The 16,949-nt window shown below is 46.8% G+C and overlaps 1 protein-coding gene across 5 annotated transcripts in view; it reads left to right on the top strand.

The window, feature by feature from the left end:
* Window positions 1-16,949, top strand: part of LOC119971968 (protein kinase C-binding protein NELL1-like) — a 926,238-nt gene that overhangs the window by 364,679 nt on the left and 544,610 nt on the right. The window lies entirely within an intron of this gene.

Genomic DNA, 16,949 nt, shown 5'->3' with positions numbered 1-16,949 from the left:
ATACTGCTCGGCTTCGCTTTGTAGCCCGTTATGTTGTTTAGTCCTTGACACAACCGCCGAGAGTCTGTCTGTGACTCTAGCTTAGTTTGATATTCTCTCTTGGCATCCCTCACTTTACCTTTACTGTCAGGCAGAGAGATCGACCTTGGTTCAATGAGCAGTTTCGGAGGGCATGTCAGCAGCACCTCACCAGGCATACATGGTGAAGCTACAACATAGGACTAATGTCACGTTGAAAGACAGCGGCAGAATGATATAGACAGAGCTGAGCAACTCCACAATCAACGGATCAGGTCAAAATGTTGCAATCTTACCATATCCAGTTGTGAATGGTAATGGACTATTAATAGCTAGCTGGAGGAGACTCCATAAACATCTACTTCAGTGACGGAATAACACAGCAGGTCAGCACAAATCCATCTTCAGTCAGAACTGCTGAGTGGATGACCCATCGAGACCTCTTCCTGAGGTCCCCACTGTCATAGACACCAGTCTTCAGCCAAGTTGATTTAATCCACGTGATATCAATAAGCAGCTGAGACATTGGACTCTGAAAACATATCAACTGCTGTACTGAATGTAGTGATCTGTACATCTGCACATGCACCAGGCACGACAGACAGATGTAACACCCACAGCATCACTAGAAGGCAGCATCAGAGACGGGTCCAGCCCAAGGGAGGATCCACCTCTTTCAGGAGCACAGGGCTAGTGAGCAGCAGCAGACAGAGACAGCTCAGCATAGGCAGTTTACCTTAGCTACACTGGTCATACCTCTTGACTGTATTATATCTAGTTAAACTCTGGAAACAGAACAAACCCATTGAATAAAGTATTTGTGTTAACTGGAAGTCTGCAATCTTTATTCAGACTTGGAGAATGACATATGATTCCAGGAGTGATTTCAGAAAGCTGGCTAGACACCAGCAAGAGAAGAAAAACTTAAACCGGATATTCGACTGTGGAAGACTTTGCAGCAAATGGATCCTCGACGACTAACTGGTTCGATGGAACGTGTTGGAACTCCATGGCAGCTGGAAACAACCGGTAATTTAAGTTAGAACTGGAAAATATTTGAACAGCTGTTCCAAATATTTATCACAGCGAATGATTTAACCACTGCCTCGGACGCAACAAAAATACCCGTACTACTTTCAACAGGAGGGCATGAAGCTAGAGAAATCTATAATTGCTTTAATTACTTAGAAGGTGAGGACAGCACCAAAGTAGACGTTATGCTCAAAAGATTTGCTGATCGCTGTAACAGTCAATCTGGTGAGATGCTGGAAAGATTTGACTCTTGTCAGAGAAACGGAGGGGCCATCTCTGACTTTATTACAAATCTCAAGTTAATACCACAAGGTTGTGATTATGCTGATTTCAGAGACACTGTGATAATGCATCAATTAATTTCTTGACTATCTGATAAAAATCTGAGGGAAGAACTTACACAAAATAAGTATCTAACTCCAGACATCGCTATACTAAAATGCCTTGCTTATGAACAAAAACAAAATCAATACTTTGAGTCTCTAGAAACACAATCATCATTTAGAAAACAAAATCGGTAAAAACGGCGCGAGCACTCACCACGAGGCGGAGGCAGGGTTGAATCGGAGAAAGACGGAGGTTCTGAGTGGCAGCCATCTTGAGAAAGGAGCCGCACATGCTCAGTTGTGAAAAGAGGGCACAGTACAGGAAACTCGGTGTGCGCATGGGCAATCGAGTCCTACGCATGATGTCACGAGCATCATGATGTCAGAGGATCAGGACCACGCCCACTTAAAAGGAAAATGCACGAAAATGAACAAAAATAAATTTAAAGTTGAATAACCCAATTTTCTTGCCTCAAAAGACAGAACAATGCCCAAACTTACACCAGCAGTTGAAAATAACTTTCACAACACAGAGAGAGCGATGACAAACTCCACAGCGAGAGCGATGAAGGACTCCACAAAGAGAGCGATGCAAGCTTCCACAAAGAGAGTGACGCAAGCCTCCACAGACAGCTCGGTGACAGACTCAAAAATGGAAGCAAGCAAATACTCCATAGCGAGCGCCATGCATGTACAAGACCATGAAGATCTATCAAGCTTATTTGAGCCACCAGAAGAAGACATTGAATTTCTACCCACTGTACGTGAGACAAGTGACGAAGAAATCACAATTCCCATACAGGATGTGCAGGATCACAGCGAGACTGACATATCTCAGCTCGTCTGCACAGAAGCACTCAATAATCAGAGGACGGCCACCCATGAGTCCAGAGAGACCATGTCAATTGAAATCTTGAAGATTTTGACTCCAGAAGAGGAGCACCAAGAGTCCAGAGAGACCACGTCAGTTGAAATCCTGAAGATTTTGACTCCAGACAAGGAGCACCAAGAGTCCAGAGAGACCTTGTCAATGGAAATCCTGAAGATTTTGATGCCAGAAGAGGAGCACTACGACCCCACAACAAAATGAAATCATGAAGATTTTAACTCCAGAAAAGGAGCACAAAGAGATCACTGATGATTCAAATGAACCTGAAATGACTCCAAAAGAGGAGCACCAAGGAAATCAATGATAATTCAAGTGAAGCAGAAATGACTCTAGAAGAGGAGCACCAAGGAAGCAAAGAAGAGGAATCGAATCCACCACAAATAACTGATGTTACCAACATCAATGCAACATCAGATCATTCTCACAATTCTCAAGAAGATACGCTCAATGTAGCAGATACCCCAAAGGACACTGACACCAATAACTGTGACAATGACTCAAATCATCCACATCGCACACTCATTGAGCGCAATAAGAACGACAAAAGCAGCAAGAAGCATGCCAGAGAGAACAAGCACGACAAGAAAAAGAACAAGAATGAAAGCAAAAACAACGAAAACGGAATAAACAAGCGCGACAAAAAGAACAACAAGAATGACAACAACAAGAACGCCAACAAAAACAACAAAGACAGAAACAACAACAATGAAACAACGACCTGTACAACACGGTACAGCTCCGCACGTGAAGGACAATGCCACAGCACACTGCAAAACAATGACAAAACTACAAACATGCCATGGCATGATAAAGACTCTCTCAAATTCACATCTGCTCCAGAACAAACAAGCAAAACAGCTTTCACGAGTGATGACATACAGAATCAATACCACAAACACAGGAAAAAGTCGAGATCAGACAACGGTGCGATACAGAATCGCTACCCGCAATCAAATGGAACAGGGGAAAAAGGTGTCCACATTATTAAACGACTCATCAGCAAAGCAGCCGAGTCACGTTCCGACATCAACCTAACTCTGTTATCGTACCGAGCCACCCCATTGAGCTCAGGACTGTCGCAAGCGCAAATGCTTTTTGGCAGAGACATCCGGACAACCCTACTGGCAAAGCAATTCCGAGACCCCGGCAATGCACCGGTTCTCGACGACATGCGGGCACTATGCTCCAACCAAAAACTATACTACGATCAACATGTGATCCCACTCAAACCACTGACAATAGGTGACGCCATCAGAATCAGGGACCCATAAAGCAGATGGTCTGAGTCAGCTACGGTGATCAGGCAGGAGGTACCGCAGTCCTACATTGTCTGCGGGAGTACTTTTTTGCCGTAACCGCCGGGATCTATCAGAGATTCGACCTACAGCGTCAGTATTTCCCACACTGGACTTGACAGAGTCCATTTGTCCACAGGACGTTCCTCGCCATACAATGCCAGACAGTACTCTTGATGATATCAAACCATCATCCCTACTACCACCGTTAAGGCGCTCCAGCAGAAGCCGTAAGGCACCCGACCGCTAGATTTGTAACGACACTTCAACACACGCACAAGATGAATATGGACATTTCTCACGATGGACTCACAACACAGTCAATTGTTTCTGTATTACTTTTATAATTTTCACAGTGTGCAGATTTGCATATTCTCACCACTTGTTATGTACAGTTTTCTTGAGGCCAGTCTAGAAAACATGTCCAATAAAAGAGGGGGGATGTAGTGATCTGTACATCTGTACATACATCTGCACATAGACTAGGGACTACAGCATAGATGTGACACCCACAGCATGACTAGAGGGCAGCATCAGAGACGGGTCCAGCCCAAGGGAGGATCGCCTCTTTCAGAAGCACAGGGCTAGTGAGCAGCAGCAGACAGAGACAGCTCAGCATAGGCAGTTTACCTTAGCTTCACTGGTCATAACTCTTAACTGTATTATATCTAGTTAAACTCTGGAAACAGAACGAACCCATTGAATAAAGTATTTGTGTTAACTGGAAGTCTACAATCTTTATTCAGACTTAGAGAATAACATACTGAAGACTTTAGTTCCAAGACTAGCTGTCTCCTCAGCCAAAGTGCCAATCCAGCTACAACACGAACATTTATCAGGCAATGTGCAAACTTACTCAGGTATGTCCTGATCACAAAAAGCAGGAAAAATGCAATCAGACCATTTACCATCACATCAGTCTGCTGTCAATCATTGGCAAAGTGGTGGAAAGTATTATTAACATGGCTATCAAGAGGCATTTAGTCATCACCAACATGCTCAGGTTAGATTCTGTCAGGGCCTGTCACTTCCAAGCAGTCCAGGCTTGGCCCAGAGATAGAAAAATAAAGGAATTGAATTACAGTGGTGACCGAGACAGTATTTGACCAAATGTGGCATCAAGGAGCCCCAGTAATATTGAAGTCAACGAGAACTGGCGAAACACTTTCCACTGGTTGGAGTCACCCCAGCATAATGGAGGATGGCTATGGTTGCTGGATGTCAATTATCTCAGCCCCAAGACATCACTGCAGATGTTTCTCCGGGTAGTGTCCCCGTCCCATTAATCTTCAGATGCTTCATCAATGAACTTACCTCCATTATCAGTTCAGAAGTGGGGATGTTCGCTGATGACTGCACAATGTTCAGCACCATTCGCGACTCCTCAGATGCTGAAGCCATCCATGTCCAAATGCAGCAAGTCCTGGGCAACATTCAGGCTTGGGCTGATGAATGGAAAGTAACAGTTACACCAACTAGTGACAAGCAACAAGAGAGAATTTGCGATCATGCCTTGACATTCAATGCTGAATTGATATTACCATCACTGAATCCCCTTCCATCAACACGCTGGGAGTCACCATTGGTCTGACACTTAACTGGAAAAGCTATAGAATTACTGCAGGTCAGACACTGGAAATTCTGTCACAAGTGACTCACGCCCTGGCTCCTCAAAGCTTTCTGATCATCTACGAGGTCACAAGTCAGGGGTGTGAGGGAGTTTTTGCCACTTGCCTGGATGAGTACACTTCATCTATCCTCTTGAAGCAAAATTACACTCAAGACAAAGCAGTCAGCTTGAATAGCACCCCAACCTGCACCACCTGAAACTTTCACCACCTCTACAACCGTGCACAGTAGCTACCATGTGTGTCATCTATAGGATGCCCTGTGACAATTCGCCAAGGCTCCTTCAATAACACCTTCCAAACCCACGGCTTCTTCCAATTCAAAGGGCAAGGGTCCCAGCTATGTAGGAACATCACTATCTGGAAGTTCCCCTCCAAGTCACTCAACATCCTGACTTGGAAATATATCGCTGTTGTTTCACTGTCGCTGGTTCAAAATCCTGAAACTTCCTTCCTAACAGCACGGTGGGTGTACCTGCATTACAGGTACGTCAGCAGCCGAAGGAGATGGTTCACCACCATCTTCACAAGGGCAGTTAGGGATGGGCAATAAATGTTGATTCTGCCAGCGATGCTCATATCCCAAGCACAAAGAATGGAATACTAAATCTTCCACAGTCTTGAACTTCCTCCCAATTTGCCATTCTCACTAATATAATACAATGTAGTTGACAGACCTCAATATAATTTCTCATCGAGCGAAGATTAAATTATTTACACCGATGGAAAACAAAAAAAGTTCCCAGCACAAAGGATCTATATCTTGCTGACTGGATCCATTAATTTTTATAATCAGGATCTTACGTGGAACCTTGAACCGTTTGAAAATCCTAACTTTTTATTTCATTAATTAATAGGATGTGGACTTCGTTAGTTAGGCCAGCATTTGTTGCCCATCCCTAGTTGCCCTTCAGGAGGTGGTGGCGAGCTACCTTCTTGAACTGCTGCAGTCCCTCAGGTGTAGGTACACCCACTGTGCTGTTAGGGAGGGAGTTCCAGGATATTGACCCAGAGATAGTGAAGAAACGGCGATATATTTCCAAGTCAGGATGATGAGTGACTTGGAGGGGAACGTCCAGCTTGTGGGGTTCCCATGTATCTGATGCTCTTGTCCTTCTAGATGGTAGAGGCCGTGGGTTTGGAAGGTGCTGCCTGAGGAACCTTGGTGAACTCCTGCAGTGCATCTTGTAGATGGTACACACGGCTGCCACTGCCCGTTGGCGGTGGAGGGAGTGAATATTTGTGGAAGGGGTAGCTATAAGCAGACTGCTTTGCCTGGATGGTGTCGAGCTTCTTGAGTGTTGTTGGAGCTACATTCATCCAGGCAAACGGAGAGCGTTCCATCATATGTCTGACTTGTGGCCTTGTAGGTGGTGGTCAGAATTTGGGGGGTCAGAAGGTGAGTTAGTCACCACAGGATTCCTAGCCTCTGACCTGCTCTGGTAGCCAAAGCATTTGTATAGCTAGTCCAGTTCAGTTTCTGGTCAATGGTAACTGCCAGGATGTTGATTGTGGGGGATTCAGCGATGTTAATGCCATTGAATGTCAAGGGACAATGGTTAGATCCTCTCTTGTAAGAGATGGTCATTGTCTGGCACATGGATGACGCAAAGGTTGCCAACCACTTGTCAGCCTAAGCCTGGATATTGCCCAGGTCTTGCTGCATTTGGACATGAACTGCTTCATTATCTGAAGAGTCACAAATGGTGCTGAACATTGTGCAGTCATCAGGGAACATCGTCACTTCTGACCTTCTGATGGAAGGAAGGACATCGATGAAGCTGCTGAAGATGGTTGGGCCTATGACACTACACTGAGGAACTACTGTAGTGATCTGCTAGAGCTGAGATGATTGACCTCCAACCACCACAGCCATCTTCCTTTGTGCCGGGAATGACTCCAACCAGCGGAGAGTTTTCCCCCTGATTCCCATTGACTCCAGTTTAGCGAGGGCTACTTGATGCCATACATGGTCAAATGCTGCCTTGATGCCAAGGGCAGTCACTCTCACCTCACCTCTAGCATTCAGCTCTGTGTCCATGTTTGAAGCAAGACTGGAATGAGGTCAGGAGCTGAGTGACCCTGACAGAACCCAAACTGAGATTCCGTGAGCAGGTTAATGCCCAGTAAGTGCCTCTTGAAAGCACTTTCGATGTTCACTGCTAATCGAGAGCAGAATGATGGGGCAGTAATTGGGTGGGTTGGATTTGTCCTGCTTTTTGTCCACAGGATATATCTGGGCAATTTTCCACATTGCTGGGCCAATGTTGTAGCTGTACTGGAACAGCTTGGCTAGGGGCACGGCAAGTTCTGGAGTCTTCAGTACTATTGCTGCGACATTGTCAGGGCCCAGAGCTTTTGCAGAATCCAGTACCTTCAGCCATTTCTTGGCATCACTTTGAGTATATCGAACAAGCTGAAGATTGGCATCTGTGATGCTGGGGCCTCCAGAGGAGGCCAAGGTGGATCAACCACTTGGCACTTTTCGCTGAAGATTGTTGTGAATGCTTCAGCCTTATCTTTTACACTAATGCGCTTCCGCATCTTTGAGGATGGAGATGTTTGTGAAGCCTCCTCCTCTAGTGAATTCTTTAACTGTACAGTTCGGGGTTGGTTTAGCACAGTGGGCTAAAACAGCTGGCTGGTAATGCAGAACAGGGCTAGCAGCGCAGGTTCAATTCCCGTACCAGCCTCTCTGAACAAGTGCCGGAATGTGGTGACTAGGGGCTTTTCACAGTAACTTCATTGAAGCCTACTCGTGACAATAAGCGATTATTATTACGTGGCGGGACTGAAGAGCTTCGATGTGATCTGTTGGTTTTGGAATTTCTTGGCTCTATCAATTGCTACTTATGCTATCTGGCATGCAAGCTCTGATCATGCCCTCTTGCACTCTTCATTGAACCAGGGTTGATCCCTGGCTTGGTGTTAATGGTAGAGTGGGGGATGAGGTTACAGATTGGGGTTGATACAGTTCTGCTGCTGCTGGCCCACAGTGTCTCGTAGATGCCCAGTTTTAATCTGCTAGATCTGTTCGAAGTCTATCCCATTTAGCATGGTAATAGTTCCACACAACATGAGGTTATCCTCAATGTGAAGACAAGACTTCGTCTCTACAAGGACTCAAGGTGGTGACTCCTACTGATACTGTCATGGACAGCTGTATGTGCGATAGGCAAGTTGGTGAAGATTAGATCAAGTCTGTTAATAATAATAATAATCTTTATTCGTGTCACATGAAGTTACTGTGAAAAGCCCCTAGTCGCTCCATTCCGGCGCCTGTTCGGGTACACTGAGGGAGAATTCAGAATGTCCGATCACCTAACAAGCACGTCTTTCGGGACATGTGGGAGGAAACCGGAGCACCCGGAAGAAACCCACGCAGACACGGGGAAAACGTGCAGACTTCGCACAGACAGTGACCCAAGCCGAGAATAGAATCTGGGACTCTGGAGCTGTGAAGCAACAGTGCTACCCACTGTGCTACCGTGATTGGTTTCCTCATGGCCTACCACAGTTTCAGTCTAGTAGCTACGTCCTTTAGGACCCAGCCAGCTCAGTCTGTGGTGGTACTACTGAGCCACACTTGGTGATGGACATTCAACACCCCTACCCAGAGTATATTCTACAACCTTTCCACCCTCAGTGCTTCCTCCAACTGTTGTTCAACATATTTCATTTGTTGTATTTATGATGTCTTCAAGAATTCAATTATAGTCAGTCAAAAGCAACTTGACTTCAACAAATTGATTTTGACTGTCTTTGATTAGCCCATGTCTTTCCAGGGGTTCATTGATTTTATTCCGCATTCCAGACATCAGCCAAAAGCTGAGGCAAAAGCCATGAGGTCATGTTGCAGTTGTACAAAACTCTGGTGCGGCCGCATTTGGAGTATTGCACGCAGTTCTGGTCGCCACATTATAGGAAGGATGTGGAAGCATTGGAAAGGGTACAGAGGAGATTTACAAGAATGTTGCCTGGTATGGAGGGAAGGTCTTATGAGGAAAGGCTGAGGGACTTGAGGCTGTTTTCATTCGATAGAAGAAGGTTAAGAGGTGACTTAATAGAGGCATAGAAGATGATCAGAGTATTAGATAGCGTGGACAGTGAGAGCCTTTTTCCTCAGATGGTGATGTCTAGCACGAAGGGACATAACTTTAACTTGAGGGGAGATAGATATAGGATAGATATCAGAGGTAGGTTCTTTACTCAGAGTAGTAAGGGTGTGGAATGCCCTGCCTGCAACAGTAGTGGACTTGCCAACATTAAGGGCATTTAAATGGTCATTGGATAAACATATAGATGATAATGGAATAGCGTAGATGGGCTTGACATTGGTTTCACAGGACGGCGCAACATCGAGGGCCGAAGGGCCTGTGCTGCGCTGTAATGTTCTATGTTCCAAAACTTACTGGCCAACAAAATCCTGGCTTATATCTTTTGTCTTCCTTTATTGAACAAGGACGTGACATTTTTTACATTGCAGATATTTGATGAAATCTGCAATATAGTTTGTGCATTTGCCGTCTCCTCAACTTCCCTCACTAAGTTCGAATGTATTCTCACTTGAATTGTTGACTTTCCGATCTTTATATCCCATTTAACCTTTTTTTCCCCGAGTAATGGGCACGGTTTTCTGCATGCCCTGCGGCATATTCTCCAGTTGGGGAGATGGCCCTCTGTTGTGCAGCGGTGGGGTCAATGGGCTTTCCCGTTGTGTGCAACACACCCCCCCCCCTCCCCCCCATACCGTAAACCCGCAGCAGGGGTTTGTACTGGCGAGACTGGCAGATCCCGTCAGTTAGAAAATTCCCGTTCTCCCACAACCATCTCCGAAACTCCTCCAGCTTTTTTTTCTCACTTTCCACGTTAAAACTTCATTTAAAATGTTGAACATTGTAATGAACTCCAATTGGCTTTATTGGTTGGCTAATTGGAGTATGAGCTCCCTCAGTGATAGCTCATTGAGGGGGCCCATATAATCACCTGTGTAGGCTTTGTGAGCCAGTCTTAAGTTGACTGGACTGCTAGCAGCACTGTTTGTAGCTGCTCCTGTAATATCGTTATTGTAAATAAATATTGGTGTGGTGACGGAACTCCTGCCTCCCGTGGTTACTACAAACATCCTCATCAAACTTCCTCTGTTCACAATTTCCCGTTGTCTCTGAGCAGCCCTACTTTTGTTTTTGTCATTCATATGTTTTGAAAGTTCCTTGGGCGGGATTCTCTGTTCCTGAGACTGAGTGTTGACGCCGAGGCAGAATTCGTGGACTTTCACGACAGTAAAACTGCCGCCAAACCTGGACCGATTCAATAAGTTTGATGGGGCTCGCACCGGGACCACGTGGAACACAATCGATTCCACTGAAAAACAGTGTGGGATTTGCCTGGTCTGTGATTGACACTCAGGAGGCTGACAAGCTGCAGCCGCAGATGCACACTTCACACCCCACACACACTTATCCCAGCCAACAAGATGGCACTGGTCATTCTGGAGCGCACATACAGCTGATGGGTCGGCTGGGACCAGGGGGCACCCACGGGGGTGCCCTGGGGGGACACCCATACGACCTGTGGTCCTACCTTCACAATGGGCAGTCTGTGCAGCTGCATGGCTGCCTTGCTGGCTGTGGCAATGATGTTCCATGCCATCCCATCCCGACACCGCAGCCTACCTCCTGTCCACCCCCCCCCCCCCCCCCCCCCCCCCCCGCTACTCCCCACGGCCCTGGCAGAAGCCCCCTGGCTAGCGGCACAACTGTCAGCACACTCTGGCGACGTTGGATACTTTCCGTTTCCCCCCCCCCCCCCCCCCCCCTCTCTCTCAGCAGCCGCGATGCCAGTTTCACAATTTTTAAAAGCACGAGTGAACCGCGCCCTCGAGTACTCAGCCCAACGGAGGCGGAGAATCGCGGAGGCTCTGGAGAATACTAGATTGGGCCCGCTAATGACATGCAAACGGTGTCTGCTGTGTGTGTGTTGCAGACCGCATTGACGCCGCTGTCGGGTGATGAAGAATGGTGATTTGGCGTGAAATCAACACTTGCCGCAATTTTTATTTCGGAACCTATTCTCCGCCCAATCGTGTTTTGCCATCAGCCGACGGAGAATCCCGCCCCCTGTATTTTCCTTTCTGTTGATCTCCAGGTGTCTTTCATACACCCAATTGGCAATCCGAATCTTTCCTGTTTATACAGGTTTATATTGTCTTTAGTTTACTGTTTTACCGTCTGCATATCTTTATTACATTGCTACATTTTTTCCCAAATGTCATCTTCCCATCTCTATATAATCAAAGAAAGCCTTCCTTTCAGGTGTCCCCTTTATTCCTATTTGGAATACATTTCCCCTGTCCCTTATCCATCTTTTATTTATATAGTTCACACTGGCAGTCTGCCGTTCTGTAATAACTTCACCAAGAGCAATCTTCCAACAACAACCCCGTTACCACAGTAACAAAATAGGCCGCAGCCACGGCTTTCAACACATGTGTCCAAACGGAGGGACCTGCGGAGATACCAGCCGGTGTTGGAGCAGTGGGTTGTAAGCTCCGACCATACATTTCCTATTTCGCGAGCTATCGCCCGCTTAATAGGGGAATTTATATTCCACGGAGCCCATGGGGGGGATCTATCGGCAATGCCCCGTGTCCTCCATGGCCACCATAACGTCCCTCCTATCTGTGTCCGGGTCTTGACTTGCTTTGCTGATACCGGTAATGTCTCTGAAAGATTTAGGGTCATCGTGACCTCTTGCAATGCTGGCAAGGGAGCGGGGCTTGTAGGCAGCGGGAGGCGACTCAAGGTGTTAGCTATTTACGTTCCAGGGAGGTGCTGTAAGAGATACTATTGAGCTGCAAGTAACAGGACCCAATGCTGGATCCGGGAAGAGGCAGTAGGGAGGATTACCTTGCCCTCCTTAAAAAGTCACAATAAGGACTTGTGTTTGGTCTCTGTGATGAAACACCTGCCGTAAACGTACTGGTAAAATTTCTTCACACTAAACATGACCGCCAAGCCCTCCTTCCCGATTTGAGAATACCTCCGCTCTATATCCGAGAGAGTCCTGGATGTCTTTCTGTCCCGTCTTTCCAACAATAGGGAAGTCTTGCCCGAACCCGATAAGGGGAAACATCACATGTGAGGATGAGTTCCTTTTCGGGGTCGAAATGGGTCAGTAAATTGGAGGAAAGCAGCTGTCATATTTTCCTCGAAGGCCTCCACCTGTGGCCATTTTACAGTACTTTCACAGTAGTGTGTGTAGTGGAGACAGCAAGGAGGCTAAACTCGGGATAAAATTTCCATAATAATTGACTAATCCCAGGAAGGATTTCAATTCTGAGGTATTTCTTTGAGTCGATGCTCCCTGATGCCCCTCACCGTGTCCGCCACTGGATGTTGGCCTCTTTTATCCTGATAGACAAAATAGGTCACATCGCTCGCCTGGAAAATGCATTTTCCCTTTTCCATTGCACCCCAATCTTTGGAAATCGCCACATGACCTCTTCTAGTTCAGCCAGGCGCACTCATTCTGAAGTCCCTGTGATACAAGTTCATCGCCACTTTAGGTAACCCTTGGAGTATGTTCTGCATGATCCGTTCGAATATGGCAAGCGGGTATATTTGGATCGGCCCTTGAGCATGTTGATTGTAACGTATTTGCGGGAAGGCTCGTCCAATTCGAGTTGGAGATAGGCGTGGTGCATATCTAACTTAGTGAATATCTGGCCACCTTCTATCTTGGTCTCCTATTCGTGGCATGGGGTACCTTTCAAACTTGGAAACCTGATTGAGCGAAGGCTTGTAATCCGTGCAAGGCGGACCGATTAGTCCGACTTAAGGACAGGGATGGCAGGCATGTCCACTCTGCAAATTGCATGGGTGGAGCAGACTTGATAGGCCAAATGGCCTAACTCTGCTCCTACATCTTATCTTATGGTCTTACTATACCCAAGCCCGGTCTCTACCTTCTCCAACAGGGAATATGGAACCGATCTTGCTCGAAATGACTTAGGCTTAGCATCGGAGCCGACATAAATTTTGGCTCTGGCTCCTTTTATTTTCCCAAGGCCCCGCTGGAAGACTTCAGGGTATCTGCTGATGATTTCATACAGCCCTCCCACATCCAGCCTGAAAATCTCTCGCCAGTCCAGCCTGATCTGCTGGAGCTAATCTCTCCCCAGAAAACCTGGTCCCTGTCCCGGGATAACAATGAGTGGAAATCGGGCTGACTGATGCCTGTAGGTCACCGGCGTTGTCATGGCGCCCTTAATCCGCAAAGGTTCCCCCGTGTAGGTGGCTAGCTTGGCTCTGGTGTCTTCCAAAGTCAAGGGTTAGATACCAGTTTGTAGGTGATCCGATGTCTCCGATTACAGAGACGGCAGTCCCCATGTCCACCTTCAGTTTCAATGGATGACCAGATACCAGCACTTCCATCATTATAGGGATGACCTTGTCACAATGATACGGTTTAGTTGCACTGTCTCTGTTTCTGGGAGTGGGTGTACCTACGTGGTGTGGACAGCGCTGGCCTTGGCTTCTTCTCTGAGTATTACCATATTGCCTATTCCTATAGCTTTGCCGTTGCTGTGCCCTTTTACAGTGTTTGGAATTGTCCAATTGTCTAACACTTGCCACCTTCCGGAGCGGGATCCTAACATCCTTAGGACTATCATAATATTTCCCGAACTGCCGGGGGACATGAGCGGAGTTTTGATTTGGTGATGGGCTATTTGCACAGATGCCTTCAGTTGAGGAATAGAATCCCTACTGTGCAGAGGGAGGCCATTCGGTCCATCGAGTCTGCACCGACCCTCAGAAAGAGCAGCCTACCCAGGCCCGATCCTCCCTCCGCCCTACCCACATTACCCTGTAACCCCACCTAAACCTTGGACACTAAGGGGCAATTTGGCATGGTCAATCCATCGGGCCTGCACGTTTGGACTGTGGGAGGAAACCGGAGCACCCGGAGGAAACCCACGCACACATGGGGAGAATGCGTAATCTCCACCCAGACTGTCTCCCAAATCATCTTAGATCATAGAATTTACAGTGCAGAAGGAGGCCATTCGGCCCATCGAGTCTGCACCGGCTCCTGGAAAGAGCATCCTACCCAAGGTCAACACCTCCACCCTATCCCCACAACCCAATAACCCCACCCAACACGAAGGGCAATTTTGGACACAAAGGGCAATTTAGCCTGGCCAATCCACCTAACCTGCACATCTTTGGACCGTGGGAGGAAACTGGAGCACCCGGAGGAAACCCACGCACACACGGGGAGGATGTACAGACTCCACACAGACAGTGACCCAAGTCGGAATCGAACACGGGACCCTGGCGCTGTGAGGCAGCAGTGCTAACCACTCTGCCACCGTGCCGCCCGGTTGAATGATGAATTGATTGGTCAATTTTACATGAGGCTCCTCCCCCTCAGAGGGCATTGCTGTCTGGTGCAGTTCCTGAGCTCCTTTTTCTCCATTCTCCAGTGATGCTGCTGTCTCAATCGCATGTAGCCTTTTTTGAGTTTTCACTTTGCTAATTCCGCACGCTAATCTGCCTCGCACAATCTCGGGGGACGGATGGGCCGAATTCACAATGTTCTGCCAGTTTCCGCAATCTGACCCCCCCCCCCCCCCCTGTCCTCCCTGCCATGTTAAAGCAGTATCTTTGGAGGATGACCATAGTCTTTGGGTCATAGTGATTTCGCACTAGGTCTACGAACATGTTAAAAGTTTCCGGGTCAGGAACATCTGGTAGGTCAGGCTTTTAATCACGCTAAATGTCAGAGCCCGGCATGCTATCAGCAGAATCATTTTCTGCTTCCCATCTCCCACAGTGGGATGAGTCCGGAAGGAGTAACGCTTGCGCTCTGTGTATTGGGCCACGTCTTCTCCCTGAATGTTAATTGTGGGTAGTTTTGCTCCATTATCTGCAGTTTTGGCCTCCTGATTGGAGGAATGATGTTCTGGCCCGAGAGGGAATGCAGCGAAGGTTTCTCCTGGGATGGCGAGATTAATGTATGAGGAGAGATTGAATCGGTTCGGATTGTATTCGCTGGAGTTCAGAGGAACTCCTATTGGGTGAGCTACAACACACTTAATTGGAGAATTCATATTCCACGAAGCCCACAGGGCGATCTGTTGATGATCCCCCCCCCATGTCCTTCGTGGCCATCGTAACCGGTCTGATCTGCCATTTTATCTTCCTAGCAGATTAAACATGGCCAGTTTCTCTTTCGTTCTTTGGATCCAATTGCTCTATTTTCAAAATAAATTTGGTTAGATTATGGTCACTTTTGCTTTTTTAAAATAAGTTTAGCGTACCCAATTCATTTTTTCCAATTAAGGGGCAATTTAGTGTGGCCAATCCACCTGCCCCGCACATCTTTGGGTTGTGGGGGTGAGGCCCATGCAAACGCGGGGAGAATGTGCAAACTCCACATGGACAGTGACCAAGAGTCGGGATTGAACCTGGCGTCTCGGCGCCGTGAGGCAGCAGTGCTAACCACTGCACCACCGTGGTGCCCTTGGTCACTATTTCTAAAATGTTCTCAACATTTTGTTTGGTTGCTTGCCCTGACTTTACACCGAGCACTGGACCAGGGTTTCCATCGAACCATACAAGACAGGCGAAGAAGACCAGTCAGCCCATCACCCTGCTGCTGGCACATTGAAAGATTTACCCTGTTATTTCCCCATATGCCCTGTAATTGTTTTTTTTCGGTTCAAGTAGATGCCCAATTTCTTTAGCACTCCCGCAAAGTTGATATTGACTTCCCGTTCTGGTGCTGGCTGAAGGTAAGTTTCCGCCCGAATCAGAAAAATAATAATTTGTAGCCTAGATTTTCCCTGACTATGGCTTTAAGTGTTTATTTGTATATAAATAAATGCCCACAGCCCAGATTTATCTATTTTCTATTTCTCTGTCCATCACAATACCCTGTTTCCCTAAAGAATGTGTCTCTTCCCTCTTTGGGCTTATCATTTAAATCAGATTTTATTTTTTGCCATTTAATCTTGACCCATGCCTCATCTGCTCCAAGAAAATAATTTGTGCGTAAAGAATTGGGGTAGGTCAGGAATATGAGGGAAATATGGCCGACTAGCTGAGCCAGCACTCCCCCCTCCCCCAGCTCTTTTACATATACATTGGAGTGCAGCTTAAAAAACTTTATAGAGGTTGAAGCATTTAAAGCTGATAATAAAGTTGAACCCAATTCCATTTACCGCAGGGTGTTAAAGAGATCTGACTCACTTGCTCAATAATTTATTGAGGCCTGATGGATTCAAGGGAGACTCATGTGGTCCCAGCATTTATGGGGACAGAATAAGATTATGGGAGTTATAGACTCTTGAGTCAGAACACTGGCTGGACAGACGCTGCTGATGCGCAGTAAATGGGGTGTGATTTATGATCATTTGGAGAGTTCAGCATTTATTGGGAATTCCCAGCGTGGCTTCGGGAAAAGTGCATTACTAACCTGATTGAATTCCAAGTATAGTTGATGATGGTATTCCATTTGATGCTAACTGCCTTGATTTAAAAAAAAACCTCCCACTGAATCACTGTGGGAAAAGATATTGGACAGACGTAGATAAGGTGACATTATTGGATGGATGTTGCGCTGAATAGTTGACACCTTGCCGAAGCGAAATCAATAAATTGTTCCAAATGGGAATTGAATGGGGTCTGGCTGTAACTGACACTGTACCAAGCTCTGTAATGGGGCCATTGCCATTCCTAATTTTTATTCATGATTT

Source organism: Scyliorhinus canicula, chromosome 9 (genome assembly GCF_902713615.1).
Source record: "Scyliorhinus canicula chromosome 9, sScyCan1.1, whole genome shotgun sequence".
NCBI lineage: Eukaryota > Metazoa > Chordata > Chondrichthyes > Carcharhiniformes > Scyliorhinidae > Scyliorhinus > Scyliorhinus canicula.
This window is presented reverse-complemented; position numbering and strand designations above follow the sequence as displayed.